The sequence below is a fragment of the Vulpes lagopus genome, chromosome 9 (assembly GCF_018345385.1).
Source record: "Vulpes lagopus strain Blue_001 chromosome 9, ASM1834538v1, whole genome shotgun sequence".
Classification (NCBI taxonomy): Eukaryota; Metazoa; Chordata; class Mammalia; order Carnivora; family Canidae; genus Vulpes; species Vulpes lagopus.
In genome coordinates this window covers 22,990,573-23,007,009 of record NC_054832.1, presented here as the reverse complement: position 1 = coordinate 23,007,009, position 16,437 = coordinate 22,990,573, and the positions used below count along the sequence as shown (strand labels likewise).

The window sequence follows — 16,437 nt, the reverse complement described above, 5'->3', positions numbered from 1 at the left end:
ATGGGCCAAAGCCACAAACAAATGGGAGCACGGGGCAGAGATGTGTAAATCTAAATGGCTATAAATCTGAAGGCTTCAGGAAGAATAAGAGAAGTCAAAATCCGAGGAATAGGTAAAATTCCTACAGTTAAGGTTGGATGAAAAGCATCTCAGAGGTAAGAACATGAATGAAGGCTGGTTTGGGAATGTTCCAGGACTAAGTATTACTCTGAGGAGAGAACACATGGTATAGCAGAGACAGAATTGGTAAACTGGGAACAAAGCTTAGAGTCCTGTGGGGCACCTGTGGCTCAGTGGTTGAGTGTTGCCTTTGGCTCAGGTCATGATCCCAGGGTCCTGGGATCTTGCCCCCCATCAGGCTCCCCGGGGGAAGCCTGCTTCTCCCTCTGCCTGTGTTTCTGCCTCTCTCTCTGTGTCTTTCATGAATAAGTAAATAAAATCTTAAAAAAAAAAAAAAAAAAAACAAAGCGTAGAGTCCCAAATGCCAGGCTAATGATGATAAACAGATTTATAAACAAGTACCCCTGGCATCTAAAGACGACTGATATTAGAACTCAGAAACCAAGTTAGGTCTGGAGGTGAAGCCTCCAGAGTTACTTCATTCAGATCAAAAGTTAAAAACATAGAATACTAAGAAAAAGTGCAGAGATTAAAAGTCAAAGAAGGATTAAAACAAGTGTGGTAGGGATGCCCTGGCCCCTGGAAGGCAAGCCAGGAGAGATACTCGAGAGAATGGTTAGCAGCATCCAACTCACTTAGGAGATGCAGTCAGATGGAAAGCCCATAGGGCTGGGCTGCCACAAGGCCACTGGTGTCTGCAATACCACAGTGTCAACAAAAGGAGGAACCTGGTAGATTGCACTTTGTTGAGAAATGGAGGTATATATGAAAAGAAAACCCAGATTCGAGACTTCAACATTTTTCCCACTCTAAAGTTATTTTTATAGCTGAGTAGGTTTATCTTTTATCTGAAAAAGGAGAACAGATTCCATATCTGGCTTAGAAACATTCTAATTAATAAATCTCAAAGTGCAACATTTTGACTTTGTGCCATGCCAAGTACAAGATGGAATCCATCTGGAAATAGAGAGTAGCCTTTTGTTTTGTTTTACCTTGTATTTTTCTGAACTTCTAAGGGAGCTATATTCATTATCTGTGCACTGTTACCTAAAATCAGTCAGGTGCTTAAACCATAACCTATCTCCAAGCTTCAGAAGCTATATATTAGCTATAGAATTGCAACTAGACTCTTCCTAGATTCTAAGAATGTTCCATGAACTGTAATTGGATTAGAATCCAAATGAGCAGAAAATAAATGCCATGTAGCTACCTTCTATAAAACATCCAGGATAGTCTTTGTTTAGAAATACGTGCTGGGAGAACAAGTATAAAACAGTTTAAGGAATGTTTGAGAAGGGGTTTGCTAAATGTGGATGAATATATTAGCCAAGCTGTGGGTCCGAAGGGATAAAAAAAAATTAAATGTATACTGATTTATCAGGAAAGCAAATCCTTTGATAAGTGGAAAGGAAAACAAAATACAAAAACTCATCTTATTTAAACCTTATCTGGACGTGACCTGTTTTAAAAGCCAACAAAAAAAGTACTTTCTGATAAACAAAGCCCAGAGTAAGAGCCACTTAAAATTTATTTTGATCTGCAATGCCAAGAGCACATGGTAAGGTTCCAATCTCTTAAAGTCAATGGAGAAAAAGAGATACTTGGAATATAGGGAAAGGATCAGTAGAAAAACAAACCCCAAAATAACACTAAGAAAAACCAGGGCGAGATAAGCATTAATAGTGTTTCCTATGGTTTCATCAGGTAAATATTGGGTGTTCAACTCTAATTAACAGTAGAGTTAAAAAAAAAAATCAACTACATAAAAAATAAATGACATAGGGCAGCCCCGGTGGCGCAGCGGTTTAGCACCGCCTGCAGCCCAGGGCATGATCCTGGAGACCCTGGATCGAGTCCCACGTCAGGCTCTCTGTATGATGCCTGCTTCTCCCTCTACCAATCTCCCTCTCTCTCTCTCTCTCTCTGTCTCTGTCTCTATGAATAAATAAATCAAATCTTTAAAAAAAATAAAATAAAATAAAAATAAACGACATAATCAATTGCCAGAGGAAGATGAGGGCAAAAATCCTAGATAATAATGTCAAAAGAATGGAAGTTTTCAGCCTTTCTCTGTATAGTATGCTCACTAGACCAAGAAGGAGGTTTTATGTGGGATGGTCACCATACTCATTAAGGTGGCTCCTCAACCCATTCTAGAAGGACTGCTTTTTAATATTAAAGATTATTCAATTATTCTCTGATGTAATTATTTCTGACTGAATGTGATCATTTTTCCACTGGCAAACTTTCTTATTTTAAAGTAATACTCTTCAGAGCAGTCATTTATAAAGGGTTTTCATCTGAAAGAAATATTAGTTAAACAAAACAACCAGATTAAAAAAAAAAAAAAAAAAAAGACAAGCCTGCCCTGTGGCTAAGACACAAACTCAGACAAATAAAAGGCAAGTCCAACAGGTATCTTCTCCTGGCAACTCGATACAAAATGGACTGAAGGGCAGACCCTGGACCAAATCCGCCATTTCCAGGGCCTGACGCACCTCCTTCCTGCTTTCCAAGGGCCCTCCAGGAACCATCTTCTAAAACAGTTTGGGGAAATGTCTTAGGTCCAACATTTTTCTGCAAGGCACTCACCAAAATTCTTTAAAACAGAAATGGAAAAGAGAGTGCCACCAGAGGTTATAAATCATAAAATCTCACTGATGAGGGGAGTTGTACCAACCTCTAGATTACATAACTATTCGAAATAAAAGATAAAAGAAACAAGAAATTTGGGTAAAATATACCTCATATGTATAAGATGACAAAGAATTTTTCCTGTTTTTCCAATGCGACAGAGTAAATGATTAAAATTAGCTTAACAATAACCAATGAAGAACTGTTAATTGCATTCATATTGTACGGCAGGGTCATGGATAAAAATGTAACTTCAAAGAAATTTTAAAAGAAAAATAAAGGCATTACATTTATATTTTAAAATATATCATTTTTACTACATTTAAGCTGAAATTTCTCATTCAAAAGACAAAATTAATAACAGCATTTAAAATAAATGCAGTTCCTTATTATTCCTTTGTTAATTTGTTTTCCTAAATGCTGAGGAGTTTATTAAAATGCCACGAATGGTTTCTCAACCACGTTTTAATAACTAATTGCACATTTCAGGCCTAATCTCACAGATGCTGTCTATAGTTCTCAACCTGCCAAGGGGCTTATGGCTGTTATGAATAAAGAAAAATCCAGTTTCTTGGAAGATAAAAAAATCCTTAATTCAAATGGACTGTTTTTATTTTTAAAATTGGCCTCAAAACAGATAAATGTTGGGAGGTATTTTAAACTACTAAACTACAGGGCGAAGAATAACACAAACTCACTCCTTATTAGTGACCATTTTATAACCAATTCTTTACCAACTGAATTTTATATACACAAATCTAAAGAGGCTTGTATTGTTCAGGGGTCCAAAAGAGCATTAAGCCTAAATTTTCTGCAGTAACTTTTTAATTTTCAGGATAACTTCTGGATTACACATCTGATTTCCATGTCTTCATAAGGTATTGATAAAGAAATAATGTGAATGTACCAACTGATTTATTACATGACTGATTCCCCACTGCATATGAATAAAGGATATTCTAATGCTATTCTCAAATCCATCTACAAAAGGAAAAATGAAGAGTAGTGAGTTTCAAGTACGAGGCCGACTTCCTCAACAAACCTCAAACCGATGTCTAGTGTTGTATGTATAAATGGAGATGGTGACCAGACACAGTTTCTAAGCTCAGTCTTTTTCTCAGTAGCTGTGCGATCATGAGAAATTCACTCTACTTCATCCTCAATCCTCTCCTTTGTAAAGCAAGATGCTTCTGCTAGAATGGATAACAGCTTATGTCCTTAATTTCTATCACTTGAAAGAAAATATGATCCTATGATCACTCTGACTTATACCTGAATGAAAGAAAAACGAAGAAACAAAATTTAAACTGGAGTTGTAGATTTTAGAGGGATCATTCAGGGGAAGTTCAGTCATTAAGAAGTGTTTCATTAGCCAGCTTCCACTTTTCCTCAACAGAAAACTGTTAGAAGGCTCTCAAGCCTAAATCCACATTTCCACCCGTCTGTGGGAAACAGAACACTGCACACTCTCACACACCTGATGAAATGTGCCCATGAGCAAAGGAGATGGGGGCCAGGTTTTAGAATACAAGCACAGAACTAAGAGAATTCTCTTGCAGGGTACGCAGTTCACTCTACATCTGACCTCAGATAGTTGATTAAATGTATTCTTCTGTTCATTTTCTTTTGTACATGGTTTTATTGATGGAACCTAAAGAAATAAAGTTCACATATTATTGGGCTCAGAAAATCTGCTCATAAAAAAAAAAGAAAATCTGCTCATAAAAAAAAAAGAAAATCTGCTCATATTTTTACATGATCATGTTTTGACAAAATAAAAGGGAACCAATTATTTCTACAAACATGTTTACTCAAACCCCACTTTCCCCTATGTTAGGAAAAGAAGTGATCTATAGAATGTTTTAATGCTTTATTTTTTTTTAAGATTTTATTTATTTATTCATGAGAGACAGAGAGAGAGAGAGAGAGAGGCAGAGACACAGGCAGAGGGAGAAGTAGGCTCCAAGCAGGGAGCCCGACATGGGACTTGATCCCGGGTCTCTAGGATCAGGCCCTGGGCTGAAGGCGGTGCTAAACCACTGAGCCACCTGGGCTGCCCTGTTTTAATGCTTTACACCAGTATTTAGGGGCTTTGAATTAAATCTAAACACACTGTCCCAGCTCTTCCAATTATATCCCAAATAGGTAAATTTTTAAAAATTATTTTTTCAAAGAAACACATTAAACATGACTTGAAATCATCACATTAGCCTAATTCCACAACATGGTTTTGATTACACTGGACTGGACCAAAAGTTTTGGCCAAATGTTCACCTGATATCACAGGAGCCAAAGTAGGAGGTGGTTGGTTGAAATGTCTACATTTCTACCAGCAGAGACACCAAAATACTATGAAATGCACTAAGAGTGGAAATAATGCGCTCTCTCAGAGTTAATTCCACTTCGAGAGAATAGTGTGGGCGATGTGTTAGGGATACTATCTATTTCTTTGGGGCCTGATGCATTCGTTCCAAACGAAAATATTTTAAAATAGTCTTTAAGATGAATGTGCAGAGCTGTTGCGTCTTTATAGTAGCAGCCTTATTTGTTTTACACATAACCATAATTTAAGGATGCCAATCATTTTAAGCAAACAGCTTGCAAAAAATAAAATAAAATACAGGCAAAACCAGAAAAAATCTTCTTTGTACTAAAACATCATTTACATTAAAATACGTCAGGTTAAAGTTGCCACTACATATACAAAGTTAATACTAACCCTGTGCGCTGACAGTATTTCATATTTTCAAATTAATTTTGGAGAATTCCACAAGACTATCATAAATTAACTTCAAAGCTAGTTAAAATACTTTTTCTTATCCCTTCAAACAAATTTTTAGATACAAGTTGCCTAAGGCGCAAATGAGAAAAAACTAAATGTCATGTTATTTTACAACATTCATAATATTTGCAATTAGAATAAATATATGATTTTCAAATACTACTCTTTTTTGAAGTAAAAATGAAAGTGTGCAGATGAATAAGACAAGATTTCTCTGTAGTGACTCCTTAGCAATGACCACAATATCTTATCCCAGAAAGGTCAGAAAGGTGTGGTGGCAGAGCTGAAATCACTGTTCTATTTCTGATGCATCAAAATGAGTTTCTGAAGAGAACACAAAAGGAAAAAAGCAGTAGACAAAATAATTGCAAAATTAATTTGCATTTAATGGTAAATAGGAGGATTCTGTAATAAGAAAATCCTAAAAAGATGAAGTTTTTCCTCCCCTTTTTGAAAGGCTTAAAAAAACAAAACTAAGTATTTCAAAATCAATGGACTTCAAGCAATCCAAGAGAATTTGGAAAACATTTCTCTAAAAACCAATCCAGAACGCAGGATGTCAATTTGGAAATAATGGAAGCATATTTCACTTTAAAATTCAAAAACTTTTCAAAGACAAAAATTCAAGTTAACATCCCAGTGATTAACTCAGGGACTGCTTAGCCAAGAACAACTTTCGGCACTTAAAACATAAAACTGTCAGTTTCCTCTGCTTGGAGACAAAACATACAAAAAGCAAACATTCACTGCTATATTTTCCTAGACATGAAAGACAGAACTAACTTTTATAAAAGGTGATCACTCTAAATATTTCTACCTATTATTACACTTATGCCATAGCTCCTAAAAATCAGTCACAAATTCCAAACCTCAGAACCATCATTAGTAGATGGCTACTATTCTAGTTCATTACTCCCTAAACTTTGATGGAAATAGAATCATTTATTGAACTTCACTACAGCTCAATGCACAAATACGTTAAGCAGCCTGTGCTTGGTATCACTTGAATACAATCTACTATAAACGAGCAAAACTCTTTACTAAAAAACCTCAAAGGACTGACAACATGATCCTTGGCACTGTACTTCTTGCAAATCTAAAGCATACTGATGGTGAGAATAATTTAGGTGCTCTCTTCCCTGAATCAAGATACATTCATTTCAAACATCATCTGTGATCAAATGGTCAAATTCATATTTATAAACTGGGAATATAGAGTTTGGTGGAAGCACTGAGTAACTAATACTGTCTTAATCCTTTTGCCGGAAGTAGGTCACAGTTAGTGCTTACAATCATTTCAAAATTATAACAAAACTTTATTTCATTCACTGGATTTCCTCATAGAAATGGGACGGCAAAGGGCTGTTCAAGAGCAAACAATAAAATCGTATTATTATTTTATAGTATACAAGTTTCTTCCTCTTCTTATATTGTTCCCCGCCCCTCCCCACCAAAATGTACATATTATTAAGAAATGTAGGTAAAAACCTTACAGCTGGCACATTTTTCCAGTATAAGAAGAAATCTTTATTCCTCCTTAAACTGAAATATTAGATCCCAAAGAGGAGAAAAAAAAATGGGTAAAAAATGGTAATAAAGCATTGAAGAATAATCCAGTGGAAGCACGCTTGCTCTCAGCATAATTTTCTTTAGCATCCTAAAATGAACATCACACTGCCCGTGATCTCTGCTTACTCCTCTGAAACCCATCCAGAGGATTTTCAAAAAGGAAAAATTCTAGTGGTGCTTTCAAATGCCAAATCAACTTACAGGACTTCCAGTCCTGAAGGAAAACAGCACAGTAGCGCACCAGAAGCTAGAGAGTGCTTTTTGTCACGCAAAGCCGGAACTGATGAGTGTGACCTCAAAGGGGTTTATCTAAAATTCCCAAGTACCACAGGCAAAGAGGTCAAAGTTTCCCGTGTCAAAAATATATAAATAAATAAAGCCATATATTTTAGTAGTTCCTTACGTTATAATGGATTGTACAGTATCCATGTCCCCCTTCTGTTCACACACACACACACACACACACACACACATACACACACATACACACATATCTTTTTAAATAGCAACTCAACATGAAACAAAAAAAGGAGGAAAGCCTGCTTACACTAATATCTACCCCCTCTGTTTTCCATTTCAATTCACTACTGGTCTCATCTTTAAGTGTTTATTATTGCCAATGACATATCGAATTATTCGGGGAGTGAGAAGAGAGCATGTATATACATAATTAAAAATTAGCAATGATGCATTGAACATATCTGGGAGTACAAATAAATGATAGGTCTGTACACAGGTACACACAAATATGTGTGACACTAAAGAGTTAAATGACAAACTGAAAAGGCAAGATCATGTACACATTTATATGTATAATGTGTACATTATGATTTTTACTATCAGCCTAAGACCTTACAAGTAACAGTTTCCTTACTTAAAGTTTATCAGAAGCCAAAGAAAAAGCAAAATGTAAATAATTAGAACACTCTTTCAACAACAGAAATTGTCTTAAGAACGGGACATTTAAAAGTAGAATAAACAGTAAAGGGATAGAGAGTTAAATAAACAGTTCACAGTAATTGAGGTTTAGATGACAGTGAGTTTCTTATAGTAATTTACCACATCTTACATGCAGTGAATGTAATGCAAATTTGTAATGCAAAAAAAAAAAAAAAAAACACAACTCTTAAGATTTGCTTATAAGTTACAGAAAATAATGATTTATTTTACTCCTTACTTGGATGTCATTGCTTCCACTGGCCATTTGCATCTAAGTTATTTTCTACAACTTACCCAAGTTTGCAGAACTGAGGTGAAAAATTTGTAATTAATATTTCCAATAATAAATTGAAGGTGGTATTAAATATAATCGCTTGTGTTTCTCCGATTCATAATCAAATCGATTTAATAACATAAAAATTCAGCTGCCAGATACAGCAAATACCTGATTTTAAAAGTCTCAAAGTTATATCCAGGAACAGTTGATAAAAGAAATTATTAATCATTCAACAATTAGACTAACATGTCATGAGAAAAATTAGTAACGTGGGCCTTGACTTAAATTAATATGTATATGACCAGTCTTAACTCCATCAGTTGAATGGTATTTTTAAAAGTTACAGTGAGTAACGACTGTCTTTCCAAAAAATTTAATGGAATCATAAAGCAAAGCTGGAACAAAAACCAAAATCTCTTTCAGGAACTTTTATATGTTCAGAACTACTTAACAGAATTGAGAAAATAATAGGCTGATGTACTATTTATTTATGCATCTTTCAGAGGAAAAGATGATGTCTGAATAATGACATCACAGAGAAGTCACAAGTAGAAGTTGGTTTTTAATTTGTTTTGCCTATCTTGCTCTCATTTCAGAACCAAAATTATAATTAAATTAACCTTCAGATAGGTGTTGGGATGCATCAAGTAATTAAAATGGATATTACAAAGGCTAAAGTCACTTAAAAAAATATGTAATAGGTTAAAATTCCATTCAGTGCCTGTAATGTGAAACATTCTATACGAGTGAGAATATAGATATGTGTACGTACATGTACGCACTAAGTTAATATGAAGTCACAAATTCATATGCTGCACTTGAGCATAGCTCAGAGAAAATAAAGCTAAAACTAGATTAGTAATGCTTGATCCCTTTGCACATGAAGTGTATCACGTAATACAGAAAACAGATTCCACAAACTAACTCCTGCCCTATATATTTACACTATTTATGGATGTCTCTGATCTCAGACATAATATATGTTTCTATAGGAAAAAGCTGCAATACTGATTCACAAGAATTCGCTGAAAGCCATGTCACAGAATCTAATCAAGAAGCACAGGTTGTATTAAAAGTATTTGTTAAATAGTAAGTTTCACAAATTCTATCCAAATTCTACAAGTAAAAAAGCTCTGAGGCTTTGAAATCCTCTTTATCTTCTTTTTCTTCAGCTAAAATATATGTCATGTCTAAAGAGCAGTTGTGATGTATCCATCATTCTGTACTGGGTTCATTCTAGGTTATTCTAACACTCAATTAAATTATATATTATTAATTTTTTAAAGCTTGAGATATATACATTAGATACTACGAATATGTTCATTATTCTTCACAATACTATACTACTATCAAGAATACAAAGTGATTAACAGAGCAATTACAAATGCAAATAGGAACCATGCTCCGTTCAAATAAAGGGAGAAAAAAACAGAAAATAAACTATGGACACTTGTATAGTTCCTTCTAACACTATCTACCATAGAATGCTTAAATAGCCGACAATGAGTCATTGTTTATTCAAATGTTAAACAAATTGAACGTATAAGTTAACTTCTGACTTAGTTAGAAGTATTTGGAACATTTTCCAGAGCCTATTTTGACTGTGTCAATTACCTAGATACCAAAGTTGTTGTATTGTGTTGCTTCATGAAACAGGACATACAGCAACCCTCAAAACCAGTATTACAAGCCTGGCAAATAGCATCACATTTGGGTGACGCAGAGAATCCATCACCCTAGGGAAAAACGCACTGGGTCACAGTACGGAGTCTTTACATGTTCCATATTATTTCTACATAACGTTTTGGGATAGAAGTATAAGCTATAAAGTCCTATCCCATAAAAAGATATATTCAGAAACAGCACTGTCACTTAACAGAAACAAATGGGACTTTTAAAAGTTCTTCTTCAGAAGCATTTCTTAAAATACACCGAAGGGTGGCATTTTGATCTATAGTTTTTGGTCATTTAAAAAATTCCTTTGTAAATTCAGAGTAGATATAAGTATTATGATAATGATGGCTTCATTATGTTTAAACCCCATACCCATTTCAAACCTCTAGCCTTCATAAAGCAGGTCATGTAACTCCTTAAAAGATTCATGTTTAAAGGGCAGAGTTAATGGTTTCACATATTAGGATACACCATCCAGGTGTATCTGCCTATTATCAGTCCCCGCACATTACATCCATAAAACACACTCACCACCATAGACAGCCTGCACACATACCAGCAATAACTTAAACACAGTACAGCTAATCTTGGATATTTCCAGCACTTGCAGGCATTTACACTGCTAGCTTTCGTCTCATATTAGAGGTATCCTATTAGTAACTAGCAAAAAATTATACAAATCGAAGTATGTTACCTTTGTTCAAACAACACTGCAGTTCATTATACAACAGAAAGTGTCATCCTTAACCGCTCAGGAACCAAGATACTGGTGGATTCTTGGGAGCAGAAGTGGTGCGGAATGGTTTGAGGCAAAACTGAAACATATTGTTTAAGTAAACCTTAAGGGGAGGGGAATCATATGCGCAATTGATGGATTTTTTTTTTTTTTGTATCATCTCCCACAAAGCCTCCCAACCCCTCCCCACCACTGAGCAGCACACACGCTGCTGATATTAAGGAACACCATCCTCTGCCTTTTTTCCTTCTTGCCAAACTTTATTACTGTTCCCTCGGTTTTGAAGTCATAAACCGACATTCATTAAAGGAAAATGTAATGGCTGAGAAACCCGTAACTCTGAATTTATGTTTGAAAACTCTGTGAAAACTAAAACAAAGTAAGACCTACTCTGAGACACTCTCAACCTTGCTTGATGCGAACGCCTATAGCCGTCAGTTCCTAAAGTTTTTCCAGACAAATCCGTAAGTCAGGGAGTAGGTAGCAAAGAAGGTATGCCCCTGATTTGAACTAAAGTCTTAGCTCTCACAAGAGAAACTGAGAAAGACATAAGGTTAAGTCAAACTGTCAGATTTCTATGCAGAGAACACGTCAACTTCCCTGAATCTGCGGAATGCTTTCCATAATTTTAAGAGCCCTAAAAGACATTTTAAGGTATCTCCGTGATACCTAATTTCAGTTGTGTATTATTTTTAAAAGACGCTCTGTGTGATGAAAAGAAAAGCAAAAGCTCTCAAAACAAATTTGGGGTTAAAAGCCAAGTCCAAGACAAGTAACCATTAGATTTAAACCTTATGAACAATTCACACCAGTAATGTCGATACTCGGTTCTTGCCCACCAAATGGGGCGGAGGGCCCCGTTTCTGGGTGGGGTGTCTTTCCCCAAGGAAGGAAAAACTGGCACAAATCTTTTTGCCCTCTGAAAAGATTTTCCTACTTGCCAGCTTCTGAAGTTGCCCTGATGTCAATCAACATCACCAAGATGTCTCTTAACCGGAGAAAGTTCTGTTTGCCTGTGTAAGATCAGGAAGAGAGAAAATGACTATTTTAAAAAAGAAGAAGAAGAGAAGGAAAGAAAAAAAAGAAACTAAAAACACTGTGTGTGATAAGTAGGGTTAAAAAATTATCATCTAAAATTGGGAGAATAAAAGAACCACCAGCAGAAACAAACTGACCTTTAAGATTAACGCTTTCAATCTAAAAATATGTTTTTGTAAAGTTTCATCTATTTTCCTTCCTCTGCACATAAAAATGATTAACGTCACAATTAAACTTCCACATTTCAGGCTCTTGCTAACAGGTGTAACATTCTTTATAGAAACACATTCGTTGACCTGTCGCCATGGATAATCTAAATTAATTCATCTCGATTGAAACAAAAACAATGTTTTTTTTTTTTTTTTCCAAATAAGAAAGAAATCACGCAACACAAATACCCACTCTCCCCAAAACCCAAAAACCGTTTAAGTTACGGTAACCTGAAATGCACCAGCCATCACAGAGAGCAATTGGAGAAATCCAGCAGTGCTCAGCAGGAAAGATTTTTAATAACAGATTGAAAAACAAGAATAAAAATAACTGCATCAACAGAGCCTTTCTTCCTCAGGCCACAAGCCCGTTCTTACTTGAACTTTAAAAAAAAAAAAAAAATGGCATTTTGGCCACTAAAACCAATCCAGAACATTATTAAAAGTTAAAAGCTACCAATTACTTCTGTCTGTTCTTTTAAAGCAAAGTTTGGCATTACGTCAGCTGGTTTAAAGAAAACAAGAAAGAGAGAAAGAGTAGGAGAGAAAGTTTCCTGCTTGTATAAACTAAACCACCAGGGAAGGTGTCTAGCCACTTGTAAAGTATTTACTGCAGGTTTTTAAAGAGCTAGAAACATTTTAAAAATTAAAAGTTTTCTTTCTTATGTTTAAGGAAACATGCTGAGGAACAAAAAGCATAGCCCTAATGTCTTTTGAGGGGGGAGGCATTTTGATGTTATTTGTATTTCAACTAGAGCTCTGAATCAGAAAATGATTCCCAATGATGCTTCAAATTCGAAGTGCAGAGATAATTTCATCTTTGTTTTTGCTACTTGGATTTGTACTCTTAGAAGAAAAATAAGCGGGGGGGGGGAGGGCGATGACAAAAAGTTAGACGTTGCTCCTATAATACCTACTATAGATTCAGCGACCAGTCAGGCTGCTTCTCAGACCAACAACAATTCAATAACTTCCATCCATAGATCTGTCCCCAAATTCAGTTAAGCCCAAAGATCTATTTCTAAAGTGAATCCAGTTCTGCATTACTATACCCATCAGAGATCCAAACGCAAGACCAACGAATTCAGTTCCCAGGGATCTGAAAACCACAAAGTGATAGGCTAACCCTAAAGGTGACCATAAGAGCAACATCAAGGGCAGTCTTTATAAAGGTCATACATGGATAACTAATCAAATATCCTATACAAATAAACAACCATAAGACCCACTCACACTTGAGGGTAAATTTTTAAAAGTGCTTATTCCCTCTGAAGCTCTGTTGGCTACTGAACAGTAGTATAAAACAACACTTGGCATTTTCACGTATTTACTTTCATCCACTGGTCAGAGCTTGAGGAAGATAAATAATTGGGATGATTATTTAAAAACTGCTTAATTTTTTTTTTCGGCGAAAATAACTGCAAAGTACGCTAGTCTGTACCTGACAATCACAAGGAACTTCGGAGAATTAGATGAGCTTTCTACCTGGCAAAGGCTCTAAGTTTCTTCTTATTTTATCTAAGAGAGACCCCGCAATTCCAGAAATTATAAAACTACTAGAGTAACAAAGAATTCATTACCTGCTGTATGAGGATATCAAAAACTGTAGTTATCACATAGATAATTAAAGCAAAGCCAAGTCTACATACCCTGTCATTTTCCCCAAAAATTTCAATAAATAATAAATAAGGTAGATAGATGAGTAGACAGGACTCTGGATTAGTTATCAATGGTACTAGTAGTTATAGCCAGCAAAATGGGGAGAGAAAGAAACCTGTTACCTGAAAGCTTGACCAAGGATGAACAGAAAGCAAGTCCATAAAACTTGCCTGTTTTTATCAAATTGATTGTAACTTGTGAGCTGCGATATTTGGGACAGAACTGTCTCAGTTTATAGTTTTCTGTGCCTGCCAAAAACAGATGCAGACTACCACACTAGCTGTCCTGCGGAAACTAAATTAAGCAAAGGCAAATACCAAGTGGAAAGTTGTCAGTCTGTTGAATGAATGGCTTCATTTTACACACCAGAGACTATCTTAATAAGAATATGTTTTAATGTGCACCAGTCATTTTATTTTAAGTGCATTACTTATTTCAAAAATAATAATTTTCCCTTTAAATCAATTATAAACACCTGCCCGTAACTTTCTTAAAGTCTATTTTGTTTTAGGCACAATAGCATAGTGCTATTACATTATTGTCTGCCACCAAAAGGGGCAGTGAATTTAAAAAAAAAAAATAATAATGTCTATATTACATACATTCTAAAAAAAAACACTTAAAGGCCGGTTATCAATATCTGTGCTTACTTCAAAGTCCAAATAAAGTTCTAGCTCAAAAACAATTTCCAACAAGTCTTCTTAAAAATTTTGGTTAACGCTTATTTACCTCCACAAAGAAGGTAAGAAAAGAGTTTATTAAAACTTAACACCCTTTGGCATATCTTAATAGGAACATGCAGATCATTAACTACAAATTGTGATATTTCTCTCTCTCTCTCTCTCTGTGTCTCCACACACACACACACACACACACACGCACACACACGCACGCATCAAATAATAACAGTAATAGAAACATCACTGAAATACTAAAAACTTAAAAGCAGATTTCCCACAGATGCCTTCATTTCCCTGTTTTGAAGGGTTTCTTCATGAATGAAGATTCCCTTATGTGTATCACACAGGGTCCTACTCTGACAATCGGAGTAAACTCAGGAGTAGTATGTGACTTAAAAGAAAAGTAAAAATAATAGTGAAAATATGCAAGAGGCACGTACAACACTTCTGGTGAACATGCTATCATAGATTCTAACCTATTTTCAAGCAAAAATTGTATTAAATTGTTTAAAACAGTAATCATCGGACCGTGAGCTCTAAAAATCAACCTCAGACCTCACTACTACTATGACACCTTTCTCCTTACTTTTACTGTTACCTTTCAGAGACAAAGGACAACATCTGAACAGCAAAAGACACCCTTACAGCGTCCAGAAGTCAAAGGACTGACAAACTTTTTATAAGGAACTTACTATGTTCCACCATTTATTTGGAGAGCGTCAGAGTTGATGATTACGTGTAGGAAAGAATTCTACCAGATAATAGATACATCAGGAAGCCGTAAACATCAACTCACCGTGGTAAGCAATACTTGGTCAACAGAGTATTAGTGAGGCTTCGGAATGCCTCACATTTAGAGAAATCAAGTCACAACGCAGCATTAGAGCTCTACCTCCCCATCAGGACTTTTATTTTCACACTGTTAATATTCAAAAATAATCGTCAAACCTTAGCACGCCCGTGGCCCTGTCTATTTAACTGAATCTAGGGATGTTTCCATCCAGGGGTATGGCAACAACTTTAAAAGGAAGTTATGAAATCTGAGGAGAGATAAGCTCTAAGAACAATATGTTTGACTTGTTAAGATTAAGCATGTCATTAATAAACTTTCACTTAAAGGTAAAAAAAAAAAAAATCCTCAAAACGTTGGTATCATTTCCAGACTGTCCTGTCAGCATCACAACTTACAGGAAACGCTTCATCTTCCCATACAAACCCTGTATTTATTCACAACCCTGGCATACTTGGGGAAAGGAAAAAAAAAAAAAAAAGCCCACACCATTTCAGAGCTAGTTTGCTTTTTTTTTTTTTTTTTACATTAACCGGTGGAATATCTGAGAAAGCGTTCTAAGCAAATGAGCAACTTGTAAGAAACTTGACAACAGTGAGCTCAGAAACTTTCATTCTCATTTTGTCCACGTCAAGAACTGGCCGCCGCATTACTTTCCTTTGCTGCCCCTTGCATTTTTAACTCTGGCAGCCTTTTCTAAATGATCAACTTTTCCTAAAACCAGCAGGAAAGTAACATGATGCCAGCAAGATCCATAGGTTTTTAACTTAAGAGCAGGAGGATTCTGAAGAGTGGTTAGAGCTCCCTATATAATTTTTGCTTTGAACAATCAAATTTCAGCCAACCACCAGGCCTAGAGTTATCATGTCTCTCTAATTCTCTCCCCGGCCCTATCTCCAGTTTCCTTTTGGTGCTTGTTTTTCCTCCCAGACCCTCCCCTGTTCACCTGGTGCGTTTGCAAAAGTTCAATGGATCTATAAAAGTTCAATGAATCGGCCCAACTTGTCTGCGATTTCACTTCTCTGCTGAGCTCCTCTCTTCACTTACCTCACTTAAAAACTCTAGCCGTGATTTTCGAAAATAGGAAAAGGATGAACAGTCTATCATAATTGGGATTCATCATGAAGACCCACCGCTCTCGCTCAAAAACTTTCAATAGGATCAGTTTTGAGGCCTAAAGAGACAGGAGGAAGCAAAGCGAGCCCTAAAACGTAATCAGTCCAAGATTTCCCTCTGGAGCCCACCAGTCCTTCTCGCCTTCTAACTTAAATTGCTTTAGAGAGTCTTGGGGCCATAAAACGGGTTACTTGACTTCCCCCTGGGGGGGGGG

General features: G+C 35.9%; 1 protein-coding gene across 11 annotated transcripts in view; it reads right to left on the bottom strand.

Annotated features, from left to right (window-relative positions):
* The window catches only part of TRPS1 (transcriptional repressor GATA binding 1), a 257,873-nt gene that overhangs the window by 239,469 nt on the left and 1,967 nt on the right, over nt 1-16,437 (bottom strand). The window contains exon 2 of one of the 11 annotated variants that reach the window (XM_041769394.1): nt 16,155-16,281. The exons of 8 other annotated variants lie outside the window; for them this stretch is intronic. The gene's annotated coding sequence lies outside the window, so the exon portion shown is untranslated. Of the gene's footprint in view, nt 1-4,231; nt 4,365-16,154; nt 16,282-16,437 lie in introns of those variants that run through there. 2 more of the 11 variants (XM_041769406.1, XM_041769403.1) reach the window with 2 other exon arrangements.